Raw genomic sequence first — 23,956 nt, forward strand, 5'->3', positions numbered from 1 at the left:
CTATTTTATATTACTGCTTCAGCTATCATAAGCCACTAGTAGTCCCCTGAACGTATATTTTGTTTGTTGCTGTTCAGTCGCTCAGTCCTGTCCAGTTCTTTGTGACCCCCATGGACTGTAGCACGGCAGGTTTCCCTGTCCTTCACTATCTCTCAGAGTTTGCTCAAACTCACATCCATAGAGTTGGTGAGGCCATCCAATCATTACATTTTCTGCCACCCACTTCTCTTGCTCTCCATCTTTCCCAGCATCAGGGTCTTTTACAATGAATCCATTCTTCCCATAGGGTGGCCAGAATATTGGAGCTTTAGCTTCAGCATCAGTCCTCCCAATAAATGTTCAGGACTGATTTCCTTTAGGTTTAAATGGTTTGATCTCCCTGCTGTCCAAGGGACACTCAAGAGTCTTCTCCAGCACCACAGTTTGAAAGCATCATCTCTTTGGCACTCAGCCTTCTTTATGGTCAAGTTTTCACATCTGTACACAACTGCTGGAAAAACATAGCTTTGGCTATACAGACCTGTGTCTGCGAAGTGATGTCTCTGCTTTTAAATACACTGTCTATTTGTCATAGCTTTTCTTCCAAGGAGCAGGAGTCTTTTAATTTCATGGCTTCAGTCACCATCTGCAGTGGTTTTAGAGCCCAAGAAAACAAACTTTGTCACTGTTTCCATTTTTTCCCCATCTATTTGCCATGAAGTGATGGGACTGGATGCCATTATCTTAGTTTTTTGAATGCTGAGTTTTAAGTCAGCTTTTTCACTCTCCTCTTTCACCTTCATCAAGAGGCTCTTTAGTTACTCTTCCCTTTCTGCCATTAGGGTGGTGTCATCTGCATATCTGAGGTTATTGATATTTCTCCCAGCAATATTGATTCCAGCTTGAGCTTTATCCAGCTCAACATTTCACATGCTGTACTCTGCATATAAGTTAAATAAGCAGGGTGACAATATACAGTCTTAATGTACTCCTTTCCCAATTTGGAACCAGTCTGTTGTTCCTTGTCTGGTTTTAATTGTTGCTTCTTGACCTACATACAAGTTTTTAGGAGGCAGGTAAGGTGGTCTGGTATTCACATGTCTGTAAGAATTTTCCACAGTTTATTGTGATCCACACAGTCAAAGGCTTTAGCATAGTCAATGAAGCAGAAGTAGATGTTTTTTCTGGAATTCCCTTGCTTTTTCTATGATCCAACAAATGTTGGTAATTTGATCTCTGGTTCCTCTGCCTTTTCTAAGTCCAATTTGTACATCTGGAAGTTCTCAGTTCACATACTGTTGAAGCCTAGCTTAAAAGATTTTGAGCATTACCTTGCTTGCCTGTTAAATGAGTACAATTGTGCCGTAGTTTGAACATTCTTTGGCATTGCTCTTCTTTTGGATTGGAATGAAAACCGACCTTTTCCAGTCCTGTGGCCACTGCTGAGTTTTCCAAACTTGCTGGCATATTTAGTGCAGCATTTTAACAGCATCATCTTTTAAGATTTGAAATAGATCAGCTGGAATTCCATCACTTCCACTAGCTTTGTTTGTAGTAATGCTTCCTAAGGCCCACTTGACTTCACACTCCAGAATATATGGCTCTAGGTGACTGATCACATCACTGTAGTTATCTGGGTCAAGATCTTTTTTGTATAGTTCTTCTGTGTATTCTTGCCACCTCTTCTTAATCTCCTCTGCTTCTGTTAGCTCCTTGCTAGTTCTGTCCTTTATTGTACCCATTTTTGCATGAAACTTCCCTTAATATCTCTAATTTTATTGAAAAGTTCTCTAATCTTACCCATTCTATTGTTTTCCTGTACTATTATTATTATTTGCATTGTTCACTTAAGGGTTTCATCTCTCTCCTTGCTATGTTTTGGAACTCTGCGTTCAGATGGGTATATCTTTCCTTTTCTCCTTTGCCTTTGGTTTCTCTTTTCTCAGCTATTTTCCCATAGTTTTCAGGCACTCTATCAGACCTAACCCCTTGAATCTATTTGTCACTTTCACTGTATAATCCTAAGGGATTTGATTTAGATCATACCTGAATGGTCTAATGATTTTTCCTACTTTCTTCAATTTAAGTCTGAATTTGGCAGTAGGGAGTTCATGATCTCAGCCACAGTCAGCTCCCAGCCTTGTTTTTGCTGACTGTATAGAGCTCCATCTTCAGCTACAAAGAATATAATCAGTCTGATTTTGGTATTGACCATCTGGTGATGTCCATGTGTAGAGTCATCTCTTGTGAAGTTGGAAGAGGGTGTTTACTATGACCAGTGCATTCTCTTTGCAAAACTCTGTTAGCCTTTGTCCTGCTTCATTTTGTACTCCAAGGCCAAACTTGCCTGTTACTCCAGGGTCTCTTGACCTACTTTTGCATTCCAGACTGTATGATGAAAAAGGCATCTTTTTAAAGCATTATTTCTAGAAGGTCTTGTAGGTCTTCATTGAACTATTCAACTTCTTTGGCATTAGTGGTTGGGGCACAGACTTGGATTATTGTGATAGTGAATGGTTTGCCTTGGAAATGAACAGATCATTCTGTTATTTTTGAGGTTGCATCCCAGTACTGCATTTTGGGCTCTTTTGTTGACTATGAGGGCTACTCCATTTCTTCTAAGGGATTCTTGCCCACATTAGTAGATATAAGGATCATCTGAATTAAATTTGCTGATTCTAGTCCATTTTAGTTCACTCATTTCTATAATGTTAATGTTCACTCTTGCAGTCTCCTTTCTGACCACTTCCAATTTACTGTGACTCATGGACCTAACATTTAGAATCAAACCGCATACCTGCCAGAGACACTCAGAGGGTTCAAACAAACCTTGTGCACACCAGGACCCAGAGACCCCCCCAGAGAATTGAGACAGAACTGTGTTTGAGTGTCTCCTGTGGAGGTACAGGTCAGCAGTGGACTGCCGCAGGGGCAGGGGACCAGCAGACTTGGGTATGGAATAAGTCCTCTTGGAGGAGGTCATTGTTAACCCCACCATAGAGCCACCAGAACTTACACAGGACTGGGGAAACAGACTCTTGGAGGGCACAAACAGAACCTTGTGTGCACCAGGACCAAGGAGAAAGGAGCAGTGACCCCACAAGAGACTGACCCAGACTTGCCCGTGAGTGTCCAGGAGTCTCTGGTGGAGGCGTGGGTCGGTGTAGCCTGCTGCAGGCTTGGGGGCACTGAGTGTAGTGAAAGGTTGTTGTTGAATCACGCGAATACACCGGGATTCTTGGCCCCCGGAGGAGAAGAATTCAATCTGGGGCCAGAGACGAGGCTTGATCGCTCAGAGCTTTTGTGTAATAAAGTTTTATTAAAGTATAAAGGAGATAGAGAAAGCTTCTGACATAGGCATCAGAAGGGGGCAGAAAGAGTACCCCCCTGCTAGTCTTCAGCTGGATGTTATATAGTCACTAGCAGTTAATGAAAGAAAGGAATGTCTTAAAATTCAGAATGGCACCAGGCCCCTCCCCCGTAAGATGCATTTTGGGATAATCTTGGCACCAAATGGTTTATCCTGGGCCATAAAATGATTAACTTGAATCTTGAAGAAGGTCAGACCACCATACAAATAGTTTCATTTACATAGATTAGGGGAACAATATCTGAGTATAACATACTGGTTTGTCAAGTAGGTTCTGGGCCAAGAGGCGGAACCGACTTGGAGACAGAGTTTGGGGTAAAGGCATAGTACATTAGCATAGCTTAAGACGAACATTTCCATAAGAAAAGGCATTGGTCATCTCTAGGCTCAAGAATAGCTAACTTCAGGCGAAACCAGGTGTCATTATGGCAACACAGTATTTTAAGAGAAACCTCCCTTTAAATTTGTATAGAGAAGGAAAAAATATTGCTAGTTTGTTTCCTCCTGCCGCTTAAGAGAGATAAAAATGTCTGACATTTGCAGGCTATTTCCTCCATTTGGAGACCCCTGGCCTTCCTGCCTATTACCCTCTCAGTAGCAGTGAATGCATGGGACCTTTTGAAGGAGGTCGCCATTATCTTCACTACCTCCACTTTCACAAACTCCACTATAGTTTGTGAAAGTGAAAGTCACTCAGTCATGTCCAAGTCTCCAGGCCAGAATACTGGAGTATTCTGTATAAAGGTAGCCTTTCCCTTCTCCAGGGGATCTTCCCATCCCAGGGATCGAACCCAGGCCTCCCACATTGCAGGTGGATTCTTTACCATCTGAGCCACAAGGGAAACACCATAGTTTGGCCCCAGGTAAATAACAGGGAGGGAACACAGCCCCACCCATCAACAGAAAATTGGATTAAAGATTTGCTGAGCATGGCCCATCAGAACAAGACCCAGTTTCCCCCTCAGTCAGTCTCTCCCATCAGGAAGCTTTCATAAGCCTCTTATCCTTCTCCATCAGAGGGCAAACAGACTGAAAACCACAGTCACAGAAAACTAACCAATCTGATCACGTGGACCACAACCTTGGTCTAACTCAATGAAACTGAGCCATGCTGTGTAGGACCACCCAAGATGGATGGGTCATGGTGGCAAGTTCTGACAAAATGTGGTCCACTGGAGAAGGGAATGGCAAACCACTTCAGTATTCTTGCCTTGAGAACCCCTTAAAGAGTATGAAAAGGCAAAAAAGATAGGACACTGGTCCCATCACTTCAGAGCAAATAGATGAGGAAGCAGTGGAAACAGAGACAGACTTTATTTTGGGGGGCTCCAAAATCACTGCAGATGGGGACTGCAGCCATGAACTTAAAAGACGCTTGGTCCTTGGAAGAAAATTTATGACCAACCTGCTGCTGCTGCTAAGTCGCTTCAGTCGTGTCCGACTCTGCGCAACCCCATAGACCGCAGCCCACTGGGCTCCCCCATCCCTGGGATTCTCCAGGCAAGAACACCGGAGTGGGTTGCCATTTCCTTCTCCAGTGCATGAAAGTGAAAAGTGAAAGTGAAGTCACTCAGTTGTGTCCGACTCTTCGCGACCCCATGGACTGTAGCCCACCACGCTCCTCTGTCCATGGGATTTTCCAGGCAAGAGTACTGGAGTGGGTCGCCATTGCCTTCTCCAATGACCAACCTAGACAGCATATTAAAAAGCAGAGACATTACTTTGCCACCAAAGGTCCATCTAGTCAAAGCTATAGTTTTTCCAGTAGTCATGTATGGATGTGAGAGTCAGACTGTAAAGAAAGCTGAGCGCTGAAGAATTGATGCTTTAAAAAAAAAAAGAAGAAGAAGAATTGATGCTTTTTAACTGGCATTGGAGAAGACGCTTGAGAGTCCCTTGGACAACAAGGAAATCCAACCAGTCCGTCCTAAAGGAAATCATTCTTGAATATTCATTGGAAGGACTGATGCTGAAGCTGAAACTCCAGTGCTTCGTCCACCTGATGCGAAGAGCTGACTCATTGGAAAAGACCCTGATGCTGGGAAAGATTGAAGGTGGGAGGAGAATGAGATGGTTGGATAGCATCACTGACTCGATGGACATGAACTTGAGCAAGCTCTGGGAGTTGGTGGTGGACAGGGAAGTTGGCATGCTGCAGTCCATGGGGTCACAAAGAGTTGGACATGACTGAGCAACTGAACTGAATTGAACTGATGGACCTAACATTCTAGGTTCCTATGCAGTATTGTTCTTTACAACATTGGGCTTTACTTTCATCACCAGACAAATCCACAGCTGGGCATCGTTTCCTCTTTGGCTCAGCTTCTTCATTCCTTTTGGGGCTATTTGTCCACTCTTCTCCAGTAGCATATTGGACACGTATCAACCTGGGGGGTTCATCTTTCAGTGTCATATCTTTTTGACTTTTCATGGGGTTCTCAAGGCAAGAATGCTGAAGTGGTTTGCCTTTGCCTTCTCCATGGACCACCATGGGGTTTTGTCAGAGCTCTCCACCATGACCCGTCCATCTTGGGTGGCCCTACACAGCATGGCTCATAATTTCATTGAGGCCAAACTACGCTAGGGTAATGGCGACTTCCTCTAAAAGGACTTATGCCAACACACCGTGCCTCCCAGGACTGCTGTAGTCAGTGCCCCTGACCCTACGCAGGCCACTGTTGACACATGCCCCTGCCAGAGACTCCCAAATACAAACAGGCAAGTCTGACTCAGCCTCTTATGGGATCACTGCTCCTTTCTCCTGGGTCCTGGTGCGCACTGGGCTTTGTTTGTGCCCTCCCAGAGTCTCTGTGTACCCAGTCCTCTGGAAGTTCTGTAATCAAATCCCACTGACCTTCAAAGTTAGATTCCCTGGGGATTCTCAGTCCCTTTGTTGGATCCATCAGCTGGGAAGTCTGATGTAGGCCTAGAACTTTCGCAGCAGTGTGAGAACTTCTTTGGTAGAGTTGTTCTCTAGTTTATGGATCGCCTACCTGATGGCTTTAAGTGGGGCTAATGTCGACCTCCTCCAAGAGGGCTTACCCACACACTGCACCTCCCAGTACTGCTGCTGCCAGAGACCCTGTCCCCCACAGCAGACCACTGCTGACCCATGCCTCTGCAGGAGACCCTCAAACACTCACAAGCAGGTCTGGTTCAGTCTGTTGTGAAGGTCACTGCTCCTTTCCCTGGGTCCCGGTACACACAGGTTTTTGTTTTTAAAATGTATTTGTTCTGGGGCATGCTAGGCCTTTGTTCAGAGAAGGTGACGGCACCCCACTCCAGTACTCTTGCTTGGAAAATCCCATGGACCGAGGAGCCTGGTAGCCTGCAGTCCATGAGGTCGATAAGAGTCAGACATGACTGAGCGACTTGACTTTCAGTTTTCACTGAAAGGAAATGGCAGCCCACTCCAGTGTTCTTGCCTGGAGAATCCCAGGGACAGAGGAGCCTGGTGGGCTGCCGTCTATGGGGTCGCACAGAGTCGGACACGACTGAAGCGCCCTAGCAGCAGCAGCAGCAGCAGCAGCAGCAGCAGGCCTTTGTTGCTACACATAGGCTTTCTCTAGTTGTGGGGAACGGACTACTCTTCATTGGAGAGCATGGGCTTCAGTAGTTGTGGCGCATGGGCCTAGTTTCTCCTCTGCATGTGGGATCCTCCCCAATGAGGGGTCAAACCCATGTCCCCTGCCTTGGCAGGTGGATTCTTATCCAATGTGCCACCAGGGAAGTCTCTGCACAAGGTTTTGTTTATGCCCTTCAAGTGTCTCTGGCGGGTATGAGGTTTGATTTTAAATGTGATTGAGCCCCTCCTACCATCTTGTTGCAGCTTCTCCTTTGTGCTTGGACATGGGGTATCTTTTTTGGGTGGATTCCAACATTCTCCTGTCGATTGTTTAGCAGCTAGTTGCAATTTTGGTGTTCTCACGAAGATGACGAACACATGTTCTCACAGAAGATGAACACATGTTCATGAACACATGAACACCTGCCATCTCTTTTGGTGAACGCATACACTTTCTCTCAAATCTGGACTTTTGCACACCCTGTTACTTCCACCTCAAACAATATGTTCCCCCAGATACACCCACTCCCCATCCTATTAGCTTAGAGATTATTCCTGATTCCTCAAGGGTAGTTAAGATGTTCCTCTATGAACTCTCATGACAGCGTCTTGCAATTCCTCATAGCAGCACTTAATGCCGTGTTCCTCAAAGGCGGGAGCTGGGTTTTTCTCACTGTTAAATTTCCAGCTCTTAGTACAGTGCCCGGCCCAGACAAGGCTCTCCACCAATATTTGTTAGAGGAAAGAATGAATAATAAGTAGATGGACTTCCCTGGTGGTCCAGTGGTTAAGACTCTGCACTTCCACTGCAGGGGGCATGAGTTTGATCCTGGCTGGAGAACTAAGATCTCACAAGCCACTCAGTGTGGCCAAAAAAAAAAAAATCAATTAAAAAAATTAATAGATACTGTCAATATGTTCATAGAATACTCTTAGGAGATGGGAACCCCGACTCACTAAAGACCTTATGGCAGTCGTGTACCTGTGGTGGAGACAGGTGACCTATTTTCCCCCAACACTTGTTAAAAAATATCCCTTGTCCGAAATCAGTATATTTGCACCAACCAAGCTTCTAATCTCAAAGCCCTTCCCAAGCAGATTCTTAACTGGAACAGATATGTGTTGGCTGGGTAACACATAATAGTAGATAGATTCATGCAGTAAAAGAGTGTTTTGGCCTCTACTTTTTAAAGCAGTTCTACATAATTTTGGTTGACATGGATACAATCTCAGAACTTCTTCTGGGAATGAAAAAAAAGGAAGAAAAACTTGTATTTTCCCAAGGAGAGCAGCTCTTATTTCTCCTGTTTTTCCCCCTAATAGGATCTAAATTAATGTTGAAGATCTTGATGACACTCGATAAACATAAATTGAATTTAATGGTTAACAAGGCTGAACAGTAAACTCAAGGGACATGAATTAGTTTGTTAGGGCTGTCGTAACAAAGAACTGCAAGCTGGTCTTACAAACAGAAATGCGCTTTCTCATAAGTCTATAGGCTAGAAGTCTGAGGTGGTGGCAGGATTGGTTCTTTCCGTAGATTGTAAGGGAGAGTCTGTCCCATGTCTCCTAGTTTCTGGTAGTATACTGGCAGTCTTAGACAAGCATCATACTGATTTCTGCCTTTGTGGTTTTTTTTTTTTTCTTCACTACGCCAGGTCTTGTGGCATGCAGGATCTTCAGTCTTCATTGTGGCATGCAGGATCTTTCCTTTTTAATATTTTTATTTGTTTATGGTTGTGCTGGGTCCTCATTGCTGCATGGAATTCTCGTTGTGGTGGCTTCTCCCGTTGCAAAGCACAGGCTCTAGGGTGTGTGGGCTTCAGTAGTTGCAGCTTGCGGGGCTCTGGAGCACAGGCTCAATAGTTGTGGTGTAAGGGCTTAGTTGCTCTGTGGCATGGGGAAATCTTCCCCCACCAGATGCAGATCAAACCTGCATCTCCTACATTGGCAGGTGGGTTCTTTACCACTGAACCACCAGGGAAACCCCCAGTATCTTTTTTTTAGTTGCAGTATGCTAATTCTTAGTTGCAGCATGTGGGATTTAATTCCCTGACCAGGGATTGAGCCCAGGCACCATGCATTGAGAGCATGGAGTCTCGGCCACTGGGCCACCAGGGAAGTCCCTGCCTTCTTCTTCAGGGGATGCACCCCTTGTGTGTATCTCTGTGTCAGAATTCCTCATTTTTATAAGGACGCTAGTCATTTTGGATTAAGGGCCATCCTACTCCAGTATGACCTGATCTAGATACATGTAATTGCACCTACAATGACCCTATTTCCTAACATCACATTCTGAGGTACCTGGCATTAGGACTTCAGTATAAGTATGTAGCTCTAGACACCTCCCAGACTATGAGATTTGCAGACTATGAGATTTTTAGCATCTCAAAAAACACTGGACCCCAATTTTATTCATTCATTCATTTACCCAATCCTTACTCTATTTTTTTTTTTAAACTAATCACTGTCTAAGCTACGAAGGGTATAACACTGAACAAAACAGTCACAGTCACTACCCTCATAAAACATGTAATCCAATGAGGGAGTAAAGATAACAAAGCATCAACCAGAAATTAAGTGCCATGAGGTAGAAATTACAGAATTGAATAGGAGCAGAGAACAAGATTATCTAGCCTTGTTTGGGGACTGGGGTAGAGAGTTGTGAAAACTTTCCCTGAGAAGTGACATTTAGAGTAAGCCCTTAGGCTATAGCATCCAGGTGAGGAGAATGTAGAATCAAGCTTGTGGGGTTATCTGGAAGATTAAATTGGATAAAGCCATTTATCTGAATGTTGTCTTCATGCTCCCGTTTACTTCTGTGACGGCACCTCTCTTGGCCTTTACTGTCATTTATGGAGCTGCTTACTGTGTGTCTGGCTCTATGCTAGTTTCCTACATCTTCTCTAATTTCTCTCTAATTTCTTAATGACAACCATGAAGACAACATTTAGAGTGCTGTCATATTTTAAAAAGTGATGACAAGAACTATTCTGCTTTGGGTTAAATTCTGCAAAGTGCAAAATACTACTGATTCAAAAGTACTTTTTTGAAACATAAAAATAATGAAAATAGTAATGGTATTACAAATGTAAATTGTGGAGAGATCTCCATACAATACATGGTGAAGAGGAATTCAAAATAACATTATAGATATAAATTAAGGAAAGGTCTCCATACAACACAGAGTGAAGAATAAATCCTCAGCCAAAAAATATTAAATATAATAGTGAGTATCTGAAAGTGTATTTTATTGAGCTTGCGTTCCATTTACTTCTGCTGCCTAGGGAACTGTCAGTTTTGAATCCTTGCAAATACTGACAGATAGCCATAGAAATGTACTATTTTGAAATAAAATAGTGACCTCTTTGGTAATCCAGTCACGTTTTCTCCCCTCAGTCCTTGCACCAAATAATGCTTAATAGTATGATATATAAGTGAATTGTATATACAAATGGAGAAAAGAGTTCCAAACTCCAGAGGCATTATTCAAACTTTATACCAATCATACCACTGAAAATGTTATCAAATTAGTCAAAAAGTTAGTGAATTTTGGATTAAGGAAGGGCCAAAATAAAAAATTGCAAAATTCTTTCACCATATAACATTTTTGGACCTTCAGTTCAGTTCAGTCGCTCAGTCATGTCTGACTCTTTGCGACTCCATGGACTGCAGCACGCCAGGCCTCCCTGTCCATCACCATCAACTCCCGGAGTTTACTCAAACTCATGTCCATTGAGTTGGTGATGCCATCCAACCATCTCATCCTCTGTCGCCCCCTTCTCCTCCCACCTTCAGTCTTTCCCAGCATCAGGGTCTTTTCTAATGAGTCAGCTCTTCGCATCAGGTGGCTGAACTGTTGGAGTTTCAGCTTAAGCATCAGTCCTTCCAATGAATATTCAGGACCAACTTCCATTAGGATGGACTGGTTGGATCTTGCAGTCCAAGAGACTCTCAAGAGTCGTTTCCAACACCACAGTTCAAAAGCATCAATTCTTCGGTGCTCAGCTTTCTTTACAGTCTGACTCTCACATCATACATGACTACTGGAAAAACCATAGCTTTGACTAGATGGGTCTTTGTTGGCAAAGAAATGTCTGCGTTTTTTTTTTTTTTGACCTTACATCTTATCAACTGTAAAAAAAAAAAAAATGTGAAGAAGAATTACTAGGTGTACATTTCTAGTGTATGCTTTGCTTTACATGTAGCTCATCACACTCGGAGAAGGCAATGGCACCCCACTCCAGTACTCTTTCCTGGAAAATCCCATGGACAGAGGAGCCTGGAAGGCTGCAGTCCATGGGGTCGCTGAGGGTCGGACACGACTGAGTGACTTCAATTTCACTTTTCACTTTCATTCATTGGAGAAGGAAATGGCAACCCACTCCAGTGTTCTGGCCTGGAGAATCCCAGGGATGGGGGAGCCTGGTGGGCTGCCATCTATGGGGTCATACAGAGTCAGACACGACTGAAGTGACTTAGCAGCAGCAGCAGCATCACCACACTGGTTTGCAGAACATGAGTCAACTCCTTAAACATGTATAGTGCATGTGTTACATGAACAAACTTGGGTCCACCTGCCTGCTCCTGGTAAAGCCAATCTACTGAGACCGGGTTGTGGTGAAGGAACATGCAGTGTATTGCAAGGCTCCAAGAGAGGAGTCCAGGCAGATAGTGCTTAAAAGACCTAAACTCCCTGAATGGCTTCCAGGGAAAGGTTTATAAAGACTTGGTGAGAGAGGGAGATTTTGGCTCATCAGTTCGTGGACATTCTTCTGATTGGTTGCTGGTGAGGTAATCAGGAGTCAACATCATTAACCTGATTCCAGTGGGTTTGGGGCCTATGTGCTTGTGGGCAGTATACAGTAAACTTCTCCCACTTGTTAGGGGTTTCAGTATCTGCAGAACAGCTCAAAATACATGGCTAAGAATATTATCTATAGCTGTTGAGAAACTGAAGGTCCTTGAAATTATTTAATAGCTAAGCTATTATTATTTGTCTTTGTTTTTCTTTCTTTCTGAATTTTCTCACTTTTTTGTTTAAGTTTATTCTTTGGAACTTGGGGAAGGCCTAGGAAGCTAAGGTTTTTCTACATACAAAAGACAGACAGAGGACATGAATGAGGATGAGAAGGGCCCATAGAGTCCTGCTCTTTTCCACATATATGACATAAAAGCATTCAGTAACCTCTGATCATTGAAAGCTTGTGTTGTAAGAAAACTTTTTTCATTTAAATTAAAGTGATTTTGTGAGCCATGAGAAGTAGGGATGCAGAGGACCCATACCAATAGAGCACATATATTTTTTAGAATATTTTATTCCCAGAGGCTCATCAGTAGCCAACAACATGCCTCCCAATCTTGATCCAAGGTTGAAAAAAAATGGAAATTTTTACCATGATAAATGAAAGCCTATATGTGTGAATTTTCTGGTGCTATGTGTTGAAAAAATGGTTGATGTATACAAAACTCTATTGTTCTTTTCATGCTGATGCATAGGGGCTGATAAAAACAAAATGTTCTGTTTTTTTTAAAGTTAGGGATAAAAAGGAAACATTTCTTTGTGACTTGATTACTTCAATTACTTGGAATGAATTGATATATTTCAAAATGGGAGTCAATATCTTGAATAAACTGAATCTATCATTTCAGAGATAAAGGATTATAATTTTTAATATTTAGGACAAGATAGCAGAATTTCTTAAGAAGACCAAACTGTAAAGAAATTCTTCAGTCATCATGATAATTATTTTCTCCCACTGTCAGATAAAGAAACTAATGATATATTATTGATAGTGTTTGAAAAATCACATCAAAATGCTGTCACAAACCATGTAGAAATATTTTCCAGAGATGCATTCAACCCAAGAATGAATTGGTATTCCTCTTTCAGGTTGAAAGATTAAAGTTAAAACTTTGCCTATGATGTGTTTTTGTCTAATGAACATGGAAAGCAATCTTCAGTGATAAATTTGTTCTTCTCGAGTCAGTGTTTTAATTGAATAGTCAGAATTATCTAAACATCCTTACAATGATGAATTGGGATCTTCCAATTTAGAAGGTGTAAAGATTAAGGAATTATCTGCTGATTGTGGAAGCTGGACATGTGTCAAGCTGTTCATGATGGAGCTGGCTATGGACAACCTAAGACTGGTGCCTGGTGTGCAACAAATGCCCACGAAGTGTCTGCAAATGCTGAGAAATTGAGACGGTGCTAGAAATTCTGATTGGAGAAGGAAATGGCAACCCACTCCAGTGTTCTTGCCTGGAGAATCCCAGGGACGGGGGAGCCTGGTGGGCTGCCGTCTATGGGGTCGCACAGAGTCGGACACGACTGAGGTGACTTAGCAGCAGCAGCTCCTCTAAAGGCCCCTACCTCTGGAGCAGAAAATCAGTTTGAATCACAGACCACTGATTTAGTTAACATCAATCCTCATTTTGGCCACATCTTTCCCCCGCAAGACTGGAAACCCCTCTTTGATTTTTTGACCCATGACTAAATCTGATTGCTCACTACTTGATATTTCCAGGTGGTGCTAATGGTAAAGAACCCACCTGCCAATGCAGGAGACATAAGGGACATGGGTTCGATCCCTGGGTCAGGAAGATCCCCTGGAGAAGGAAATGGCAATCCACTGCAGTATTCTTGTCTGGAGAATCCAACAGACAGAGGAGCCTGGCGGGCTTCAACCCATGGGGTCACAAAGAGTCAGAAACAACTGAAATGACTTAGCATGCTTGTATGCTCACTTGGGCCCTTGATATTGCACCCACTCAGTTGAATATCCTGGAGCCGAGGGCTTAAGTTTGGTGGTGAGAAGGACTACGATGTTCCTTTGAATATGGACCACTTGTGTCCTCCTTCTGGAGCTTGTTCTTGAGAAAGACAGGTTTCTTCTTTACTCCTGATGGGTTCTTCCATGTGGAGGTAGCTCCACAAGTCAAACACACCAGGCCTTAAGTATCCTTTTTTTGTGGGATTTGTAATTTTAAAAAAAATTATTTATTTTTGACTGTGCTGGATCTTTGTTATTGCACGTGGGCTTCCTCTGTTTGTGGTGCACAGGCTTCTCACTGTGATGGCTTCTCTTGTTGCAGGGCATGGGCTCTAGGGTGCCTAGGCTTCAGGAGTTGCAGCACAGGGGCTCAGTAGGTGTGGCTCACGGGCTCCAGAGCATGGACTCAGTAGTTGTGGCGTACAGGCTTATTTGCCTCGTGGCATGTGGAATCCTCCCAGACCAAGGATCGAACCCACATCTTCTGCATTGGCAGGCAGACTCTCCACCCTGGGCCACCAGGGAAGTCTGGGATTTGTGATTTTTGAAGAAGAAACTGGGCATGAGTAACCCAGAGCCTTCCTCTCGTTTCCTCTCAGAACCATGTGAAACACAGAAAAGGGGCTGCCCTCACACAGGCAGTCTGGCCAACATCCCCCATGAGCTGTGACAAGGTAGACGAATCTGTCTATTTCAGGGCTTGGTATTAGGGATTCAGCTGGCCTTTGTGGCACATTTACCAATATCACCTTTTCTTGGTAAACGAAGTAGAACTTTTGTTCTCCCTTTACTTATAGTTTCACCTCTCTCACCTAATTCAAAAGCTTAGAAGAGGGATGCTATTATTCAACTTTGTTCAAATTCCAAACCTGGCCTCTGTTGCCAGATCAGTTTCCTCCACTCATCTCCCACCTTGGTGCTGGGAATCTACACAGCCTTTCAGCTCACTCCTTGTCCCCATCAGCTGGGAAACAATATGCCTGGGCCTCAGAGAAGTTCACTGTGGTCAGACTGACAAGTTGTCAATGGCCTTTGTTTATGGTGATTTAACAAATACCAGTCAGTCCATATATCCTCATCTTGTCTGTAAGCTATCAGAGTCCATTTCAAAGGGCTTACTGGAATTTAAATGTATCCCTACCAAGCTAGTAAAAGTATCAAAAAGTACAGTGAAGCTAGTTATGAATTTTTGCTAGGAAAATGCTACTAAATTGATAGTAAAGCCATATATATATATATATGTATTGTTGTTTAATTGCTCAACTGTGTCCAATTTTTTACAACCCCATGAGCTACAGCACCCCAGGCCTCCCTGTCCTTCACTATATCCCCGAGTTTGCTCAAACTCATGTCCATTTAATCAGTGATGCCATCCGACCATCTTATCCTCTGTTGCCCCCTTCTCCTTGTGCCTTCAATCTTTCCCAGCATCAGGGTCTTTTCCAATGAGCCAACTCTTTGCATCAGGTGGCCAAAGTATTGGAGCTTGAGCTTCAGCATCAGTCCTTCCAATGACAAGTCATGGTTGATTTCCTTTATGATTGACTGGTTTGATATCCTTGCAGTCCAAGGGACTCTCAAGAGTCTTCTCCAGCACCACATTTCGAAATCATCATATCTGTTTGTGTTGTGTACACATACGTATATATAATTAAAGAATTAATTTATTTATTTGGCTAGGTCTTTTTTGCCATAGACAGGCTTTCTCTAGTTGCAGCAGGCTGGAGCTTCTCATTGCTATGGCTTCTCTTGTTGCAGAGCATAGGCTCTAGAGCACTTGGGCTTCAATAGTTGTGGTACGTGGGTTTAGTTCCCCCATGGCATGTGGAATCTTCCTGGATTAGGGATCAAACCAGTGTCCCCTGCATTGGCAGGTGGATTCTTAACCACTGGACCACCAGTTCAGTTCAGTCACTCAGTCGTGTCCGACTCTTTGACCCCATGAACTTTGACCCCATGAACTCATGCAACCCCATGAACTGCAGCACCCCAGGCTTCCCTGTCCATCACCAACTCCCAGAGCTTGCTCAAACTCATGTCTATCGAGTCAGTGACACCATCCAACCATCTCATCTTCTGTCGTCCCCTTCTCCTCCTGCCTTCAATCTTTCCCAGCATCAGAATCTTTTCTAAGGAGTCAGTTCTTCTCATCAGGTGGCCAAAGTATTGGAGCTTCAGCATAGTCCTTCCAATGAATATTCAGGACTGATTTCCTTTAAGATTGACTGGACTGGACCTCCAGGGAAGTCCAAGTTATATATTTTTATAACTTCTCTGTCTGGCACATGTGGATGAAGACTGACCCCTGCCATATCAGTAAACAAATGGTGTTGCAGCCATCAAGCCATCAGCCACTGCAGCTGCTTCTACTGTGCCCCTGAGGGGCTTCAGGATGGAGAAAAGCAGGATCCTGGCCCTATATAGTTAAGGAGCACATCAAAGGTAAGGCCCAGATTCTTGCATCTTCCTATATGTATAAAAGGATTAAATTCATTAACTTGAGGTGTCTGGTTTTCTTTAATTACCAGTACTCTTTGACTACCTGTTATTTTGTAAAAACTCCTATATATCCTGGCTCCTCCTTCCCCTCTTCGGAGCCCTCCCACAGAGCTATCTGAGAGGCTACCTTCTGGGCTTAAGTCCTCAGCGAGTTCACCAAATAGAACATAATCCTCAACTTTTAGGTTGTATATTTTTTCAGTCAACACATGTATTATGTAGTCAATAGATGTTTGACAAATGAATAAATTAATCATAAGTTATTTTTTCTAGCCCCTAATAATCTTTTAAAGTTTTTAAATGCTTATAAACCATGTTTTTAATGATATTTTCTTCCATTTTTTTGTTCTAATTTCAAAAACATTAATAGTTATTTCTAAAAGTCCTCTTTTTTACCTTATTGGTAAAACAGAATGACATTTACCTTCCCCCAGTCTTCCAGCCTAACTGTCCTTCTCCATCATTTCTTAAAGAGCAGAAATGTTGACTGCATCAACAAAGATACATTTTATTAATACATTTTGTGCCCTGAGATGTAATTACTCTGGTCCTGGGAATTTAAAGTATGTTAAATGCTCTTTTATTATCATCTTTTATCTTCGGGGAAGTGTCCTTTTAAAGACAGTTTTTCTACCATTTATTGTTAGAATTATTCCCCTTGGCAGTGAAGCAAAGTAGGACTTGAATCATTTACTTTCCTCTGTTTCATGTGATAACATTCTAATATCTGCCGTAAAGAAGTGAGTCTATTCCTTTCTTTGTTTGCTTTGTTGTATTATTTACAACTATGTCAACCTCTGCTTTTCCTGGCAAAATTCTTTTGGGTCCAGTAATTTGTCATTGTTGTTTGGCTATGATTCCCTTTCTCTGGATTTCGTACAGACGCTTCTATTTAAGAAAACAGAACCTAGACGATTCTTTTTGAGGTCACTCTCTTTCTCTGAGCCTACCACCAGATGTAGGGTTGATGCTAGGTCATCATCCCTCTTGATTGCAGACTGGACAAAGGATGGACACCTAGGGAATCAAACTCTTTCTCCCAGCAATTTGGAGCTGAGAATGAGTTGGTCTTTTAGTCTGGGTGGACTGCTTGAATGGAAAGATTGGGACCTCAGAGGTTGTGCAATGCAGCATAATTGAACTGTACCCAATGAATTGGTGAGAGAGGAAAATGGACAGATGTACAGAATGACATACAGATGGTGAACCAAGGAGATGAGCTCCTGATGACTTTCCAGGTCCTAGCAAATCATGGCTTCCCTGGTGGCTCAGATGGTACATAGTCCGCCTGCAATGCAGGGGACCCGGATTCAATCCCTGGGTTGGGAAGATCTCCTGGAGAAGGGAATGGCAACCCACTCCAGTATTTTTGCCTGGGAAATCCCACGGACAGAGGAGCCTGATGGACTACAGTACGTGGAGTCACAAAGAGTCGGACATGACTGAGCGAGTTTCACTTTTATAGAGCAAATTATGGCAGGATTATTTTTTGAAACTTCAATTTGCGTTTCTGTGTGTCCCTGCTCCCACTATGAGGTGGTTGCTGGATTACTGCTGTTCATATTATAGGGTAGAAAGCAAGAGCTGCCTAAAGATAACACAGAAGCAGTATAGGGTGGTGAATAATAGCAAATGTTCTCCAGCTGGGCCATCTGATTTAGAAGATATTGTATCGCTTCCTGGCTGTGAACCTGGGCAAATAACTTAATCTACCTGTTGTCCTATCTGTAAGGTAGAGATAATGCTGCCTATCTCATGGTGTTAGTGTGACAATTAAATTAAGCAAAAACATAACATTCTTAGAACAATCATCATCATGTCATAAAGGAACTAATAAGTGCAAGTTATTTTTATTATCATACTTCCTCCCTCCCCGAAGACCCAAACTAATTGAAGAACAGTACCCCAGAGGATGAGATGAGGGAGAGGAGCACCATGTAGGATGCTGTGTGTGTTGGGAGGAGCAGACCATGTAGACAGTAGAGATTAGGGTGGCCTGGCAGAGCAGCAGTTCGTGCAATACTCTGAAGCGGTGTCTGAGGATGGGCCGAGCCTCAGAGGGGAGCACTGCCTTCTTCATGAATCTGGAAAAGCAGGACTGTGCTCCTGAGCTTCACTGGACGTCCCTAGGCCCAGAGGACGGCAGGGATGTCAGACTGCTAGCAGCTTCCCAATCTCCAGTCTTTTTTTCTTATTCAGGAAAAGAATGCCAAATTTTAGCTGGTCATCCCTGTAAAAGTGGCTGGATTTCCTTTTTTTTTTTTTTTTTTATGAGAGGGAAATAGACTTTTGGGGCAAGAGTATGGGAGTGGGTTATGTTTCCTTCTCCAGGGGATCTTCCTGACCCAGGAATCAAACCTGGGTCTCTTGCATCACAGGCGGATTCTTTACCTGCTGAGCCATCAGGGAAGCCCCTTAGACTTCTATCCTAATCCATTGCTATTTTGTTTTTAAGTTTTGTATATAGCCATATTGAATCTTATGTGATTCAGCAAGGAAGTAACAGAGTTTCAAGACCTGAAGTGCAGACTGGGACGATAGGAAAAAAACAGAACAACAGATGGAAACTGAGAACTGCTAACCAAAGACCAGAGAGACCTCCTCTCTTCTCCGGTGCTCCATGGACAAAGATGGGCAAGGATGTCCCCCAGATAACCAAGATTTTATACCCCTTCAGCCTGGCAAATGGGAGAACCACAACCAGATGTACATTGATGCAATATTTCTGGCATATCTGAGTTTACTGTTTGAAATCCAGAAGCACTAAAGGGACTTAGCTACCTGTGGATATTGTGATATTTCCCAGAATCCTTTTAATGTATTCTGCTTTATTTGATTCTTCTAAAGTTTGTTCAAAGTGATTTGTTGTTTCTGCCCAAAAGGACCCTACCTAAGATATAGGCCCCACCTAGGCAGCCGTATTAATTTCTTAAGATGTCTCTTTCTTTCATCTCTGACTAGGAATATTGTAAATTATATTGTCAGATTTCATTTTTAGGGTCTTCTATATTAAATGTTTTGCTTTTTTGAAGAGTCAGTTTCTGGGATCATGTTCATTTTTTTGCCTTACTTTTGACATCTGCGTTATCAAAGTTTAGATCCCCAGGAGGTGAGTGCTGGGGCTTCTTCCTTTTACCCCACGCTGATCTGTTTCTTTCATTTCAGTGTCATTGCCAGACAAGCAGTCAGTGTTTCCTTATTGATCTAAATCAAGTCCAGAATGGCAGTTCTTGCTGCTTCCTCTACCAGCTGAGCAGGGAACTGTCAGCAAGGCGAGCCAAGAATTTATCAGCTGTAATTCTCCCGCAGAATTAATCTACCGAGAGACATGTGGCTCCTTGAATCTTTCAAATGTGGTTTTTATACATCGGGAGGATATGAGAAGAGATTCTTAGGCATGGTGTGGATAACACCTGTGGGGACTGCCTTTATTATTTAAACCTTTCACAGATTCCAGCATTTTTGGAAATTGGTTGACTGTTCAAACAAACTGAAGCCAAACGCTGGAGTGAAGTAGCTGGAGAGAACACAGAAATGGGCACTGGAGTGTAAAGCTCAAAACGCCTGCTTTGCCATTTATTCATGCTGTGATCCCACAGAAGCCTCTCTAACTTGCTGGATTTTACTCTTTCCAACTATAAAATGGAGACACTTTTCTCTCTTCTGGATAGCTCACAAAATTGTCTGGTACCAGTGTTTAGGAACATAATTCATTTCTGGTCAAATGTATATTATTGTCAAGATCTTTACATGCCCCAAGCCCCAGTCTGCCGTTCCCATATGGAGAATTGTTCAAGTCATGCAAAAAAAAGAGGAAAGGAAACTAGCATTTTCTGAGCACCAAGTATGACCCAAGTACTATCGGAAGGATACTACATGTGCACTTTCATTTAACTTTTCCATTAGCCCAGTGAAGCATGTATTAAGGTCTATTTCTGTGTTCATTTTGTAGACCAGATTCCAGGAATTTAAGTGATGACTTAAGTTCAAAGTCTCATAGTTGATAACTTTCAGAGACAAAATTAAAGTCCTAGATTTACTACAAAGCTATTTTTTAAAATTGAAGTATGATTGCTTAATAATGTTTTGTTAGTTTCTTCTGTACAATGAAGTGAATAAGCTACATGTATACATATATCCCCTCCCTCTTGTATCTCCCTATCACCCTCTAGGTCATTACAGAGTACTGAGCTGAGCTCCCTGTGCTGTATAGCAGCTTCCCACTAGCTAGCTATTTAACACGTGGAAAATCCATGGATGGAGGAGCCTGAAGGCTGCGGTCCATGGGGTCGCTGAGGGTCAGACACGACTGAGTGACTTCACTTTCACTTTTCACTTTGATGCATTGGAGAAGGAAATGGCAACCCACTCCAGTGTTCTTGCCTGGAGAATCCCAGGGATGGGGGAGCCTAGTGGGCTGCTGTCTATGGGGTCGCACAGAGTCGGACACGACTGAAGTGACTTAGCAGCAGCAGCAGCAGTGTATATATGTCAATCCTGACCTCCCAGTTCATCCCATCCCCACTTTTCACCCTGTGTCCACAAGTCTGTTCTTTATGTCTGTGTCTGTTTCTGCCCTGCAAATAGGTTCCTTTATACCATTTTTTTAGATTCCACATATATGCATTAATATATGATCTTTACTTTTCTCTTTATGACTTCACTCTGTATGACAAACTCTAGATCCATCCAGTGCTTGTTTACACTATTGGAAAGAGAGGTGAAGGAATGAGTAGCTGGAATTCCAAGGGCACCTTTTTTAATGACATATATTGGTGTTTGTTTTCTTCAGTAATTGCAATATTTTTATGGCATGACATGAATTTATGGACATGGGACTCCAGGGAATTTGCACCTGTAGACAATATAAGCTTAATTTACAATAACTCATCTTTTCACCGTCATCCAGGAACCCAGTTAGGTCTTATGTTCGTGTCACTCCTCTGCTCAAAGCTCTCCAGTGGTTTCTCAGCCCACTCTGAGTGAAAGCCAGGCTCACAATGGCCCCACGGGCCCTGTGTGTTTGTCCTCTCCACCCTTACTTCCTGGTCCTCCTTGCTTGTTACTCTTCCCTAGTCTGCCCTACTCCCATGCTCCTTGCCATCTTGCCAATCCTCTAGGCTTCCAAGGATTCTCCTGCCTCTGGACGTTTGCATCTGCTATTGCCCAGATGTCCACACGTCTCACTCACACACTTCCTTCAAGTCTCTGAACGTCTCAGTGAGACTTCCCCTGACCACCCTTCAACGTTTTGAGTGCTGTCTCTCCCTACAGCCTTCCCACATCTGAAAGAAGTCCCTTTCTCTTTACTAGAAGGAGGAAATAAAACTGCTCCTTCCAGGACACAGAAAGCCTTTAAACAGCCCTTCACAGCATCAGACCAGGAACAACTTTAGAAACCATTGCAATCAATGCTTTCATATTACAGATAAAGGAGGCCGGTAGCTGGGGGAATTACTTATTGAAGAATGAGGAGCTGTATAGGGATGGGTCTGGGGAGAGAATGCAAGATCATTCATGTGTTTACTCATCTAACAAGTATCTAGGACCTCCTGCCTGTTAGAATCTTGAATGAAAACAGTTTCAGTTCTTACCTACCTCAAGAGCCTACAGCCTCAGGTCAACCTTACTGAACAAATCATTACATAAACAAGTGTGAAACTCAGCTGTGACAGATGTTGCAAGGGAGACGTTGTTGGTGCTTTGAGAACATAGTTTGGGGGTTTGACTTGAGCAGGGAGCTCAATAAACACTTTTTTTTTCTCTGTTAGTAGGATTTTTTTAATCCTTTTTTAAAATTGAAGTATAGTTGATTTACAATGTTGTGTTTCTGGTATAAAATAAAGTGATCCAGTTATGTATATATTATATGTGTATTCTTTTTCATATTCTTTCCCATTATGCATTGAATGTAGTTCCCTGAGCTGTACATCATGACTCTGTTGTTTATATTTTGCATATAGTAGTCATCTGTTAATTTCACGCTCCCGACTCACCGCTCCCACAGCCTTCCCCATTGGCGAGCGCGGTCTGTTCTCTGTGTCTGTGAGCCTGTTTCTGTTTCATGGGTAAGTTCATTTGTGTCCTATTCTAGTTTGCACATACATCATATGCTATTTGTCTTTTTCTTTGTGACTTCTCAGTGAACCCTTTCTTGATGGAATAGTGCTAAAGCTGAGAATGAAAGGGTGCTAGGCAGCTGATGGAGGAGCAAGGGCATTTTAGGCAGTGGGGTGGAGTGTGGTGCGAGACGAGGTTAGAAATGGAGGTGGAGGTTGGAGCCTGCAGCACCCTATAAGCCATGATAAGAAACTTTATCTTTATCCTAGATATATTGCAAGGTTTATCTGATTCCTATTTCTATTCCTTACCTTTAATCGCACTGTCAAATAATGTTAAGGATAAGTAATAGAGGAGGCAGATTCAGTTTCTATTTATATCCAGAAATCATCGAAAGGGCAAAAAATAAACTTGAAAGAACATTCCTTCAGTCCCTTGCTTCATCCTACTTCCCTGCCTGCCTAGGCAATCAAATGCCCTCTCTTTATTTCCAATCTGGATTTGTGTGAACACTGTACACAGACACACACACACACACACACACACACACACACACTTGCTTCATATGCACTTCTTCATTTTAGGAAACAATGTCTTGACATTCCTGATATAGAGATAACAGAGCTTATTTTGATTAATCTCATTTAATTACAATTAGTTTATCCCCTTGGGTCATTTGATCTGCAATCACTTGCTGTCAGGGTGCTGAAAATAATGCCCGTCCTGCTTTCTCCAAATGATGGCAGTGCAACTGAGAGGTCTTTCCTGGTATTGTTCCACTCTCTGGTTCCAGAATGAAGAGAAGACCCAGGAGCACCATTATTAGCTACTTTGAAGTTTTGTGGTGTAACCTGTTTGCCTGGTTAAATATTGCTCTTCTGTAAGATCATGTGTGTCCAACATCTGGGGCTTTGTTGACCCTGGAGAGTTGGCCCCTCCCAGAGCTCATCTTCCATATGCAAGTCAGCCAATGCAAAGCTCACTTCTCCTGCCTCCTTTATCAAGCTCTGACACTGAGCCACTTCTCTGCACCAGTCACTGCAGGGTCAGGTATCAGACAAGAAGAGAAAGCCCTTCACCTAGAGCCTACTGAAATTTTAACTAGCCAACCCTAAGCCTGCTTAGTCTGTCTCACCTGTTCCTTCCCTGGAAACCTCAGCAGGGCCTCCTGTCCACATTTTTCTCCTATTCCTTCTGCCTCCAAACTGGTCCTGCTACTTCCCTACATGGCCCTGTGTGGTGTGCTAGTCCCCCTGCCACCTTGGGAACTGTAACAAACTCTATTTTCAGTGACAACCATCTCCTAATCTGTTGGCCTCATCATTCCTGAATAATAGCAAAACCTACATTTTAAAGGGCTTCCCAGGTGGCTCAGTGGTAAAGAATCCACCTGCCAGTGCAGGAGATGTGGGTTCAACCCCTGGGTTGGGAAGATGCCCTGGAGAAGGAAACGGCAATCCACTCCAGTATTCTTGCCTGGGAGATCCTATGGACAGAGGAGCCTAGTGGGCTACGATCCATGGAGTTGCAAGAGTTGGACATGATTTAGTGACTGAAAGCAATATTTTAAAACCTCTTCCTCAGACTGGTTTCTTTCATTCCCTTCTGTGAAATCCTGTGTGACATCCCTCTGGTCTTGGGAAGTATGCTGGTGGAGTGGCAAGGATTCTGGAGCCTGGCACACCTGAGTTAATTTCCATGATGCAC

At 43.1% G+C, this 23,956-nt stretch overlaps 1 long non-coding RNA gene across 3 annotated transcripts in view; it reads left to right on the plus strand.

Annotated features, from left to right (window-relative positions):
• The window catches only part of LOC147372403 (uncharacterized), a 44,854-nt gene extending 25,628 nt beyond the window's left edge, over nt 1-19,226 (plus strand). The window contains exons 2-3 of one of the 3 annotated variants that reach the window (XR_015164054.1): nt 15,988-16,132; nt 18,645-19,226. This is a non-coding gene — a long non-coding RNA (uncharacterized LOC147372403). The remainder of the gene's footprint in view (nt 1-15,987; nt 16,133-18,644) is intronic. The other 2 variants (XR_015164053.1, XR_015164052.1) reach the window with 2 other exon arrangements.
• Nucleotides 19,227-23,956: the final 4,730 nt, after the last annotated feature.

The sequence above is a fragment of the Bos grunniens genome, chromosome 5, assembly GCF_055505025.1.
Source record: "Bos grunniens cultivar Pamir isolate PY7600 chromosome 5, Bosgru_T2T1.0, whole genome shotgun sequence".
Taxonomy (NCBI): domain Eukaryota; kingdom Metazoa; phylum Chordata; class Mammalia; order Artiodactyla; family Bovidae; genus Bos; species Bos grunniens.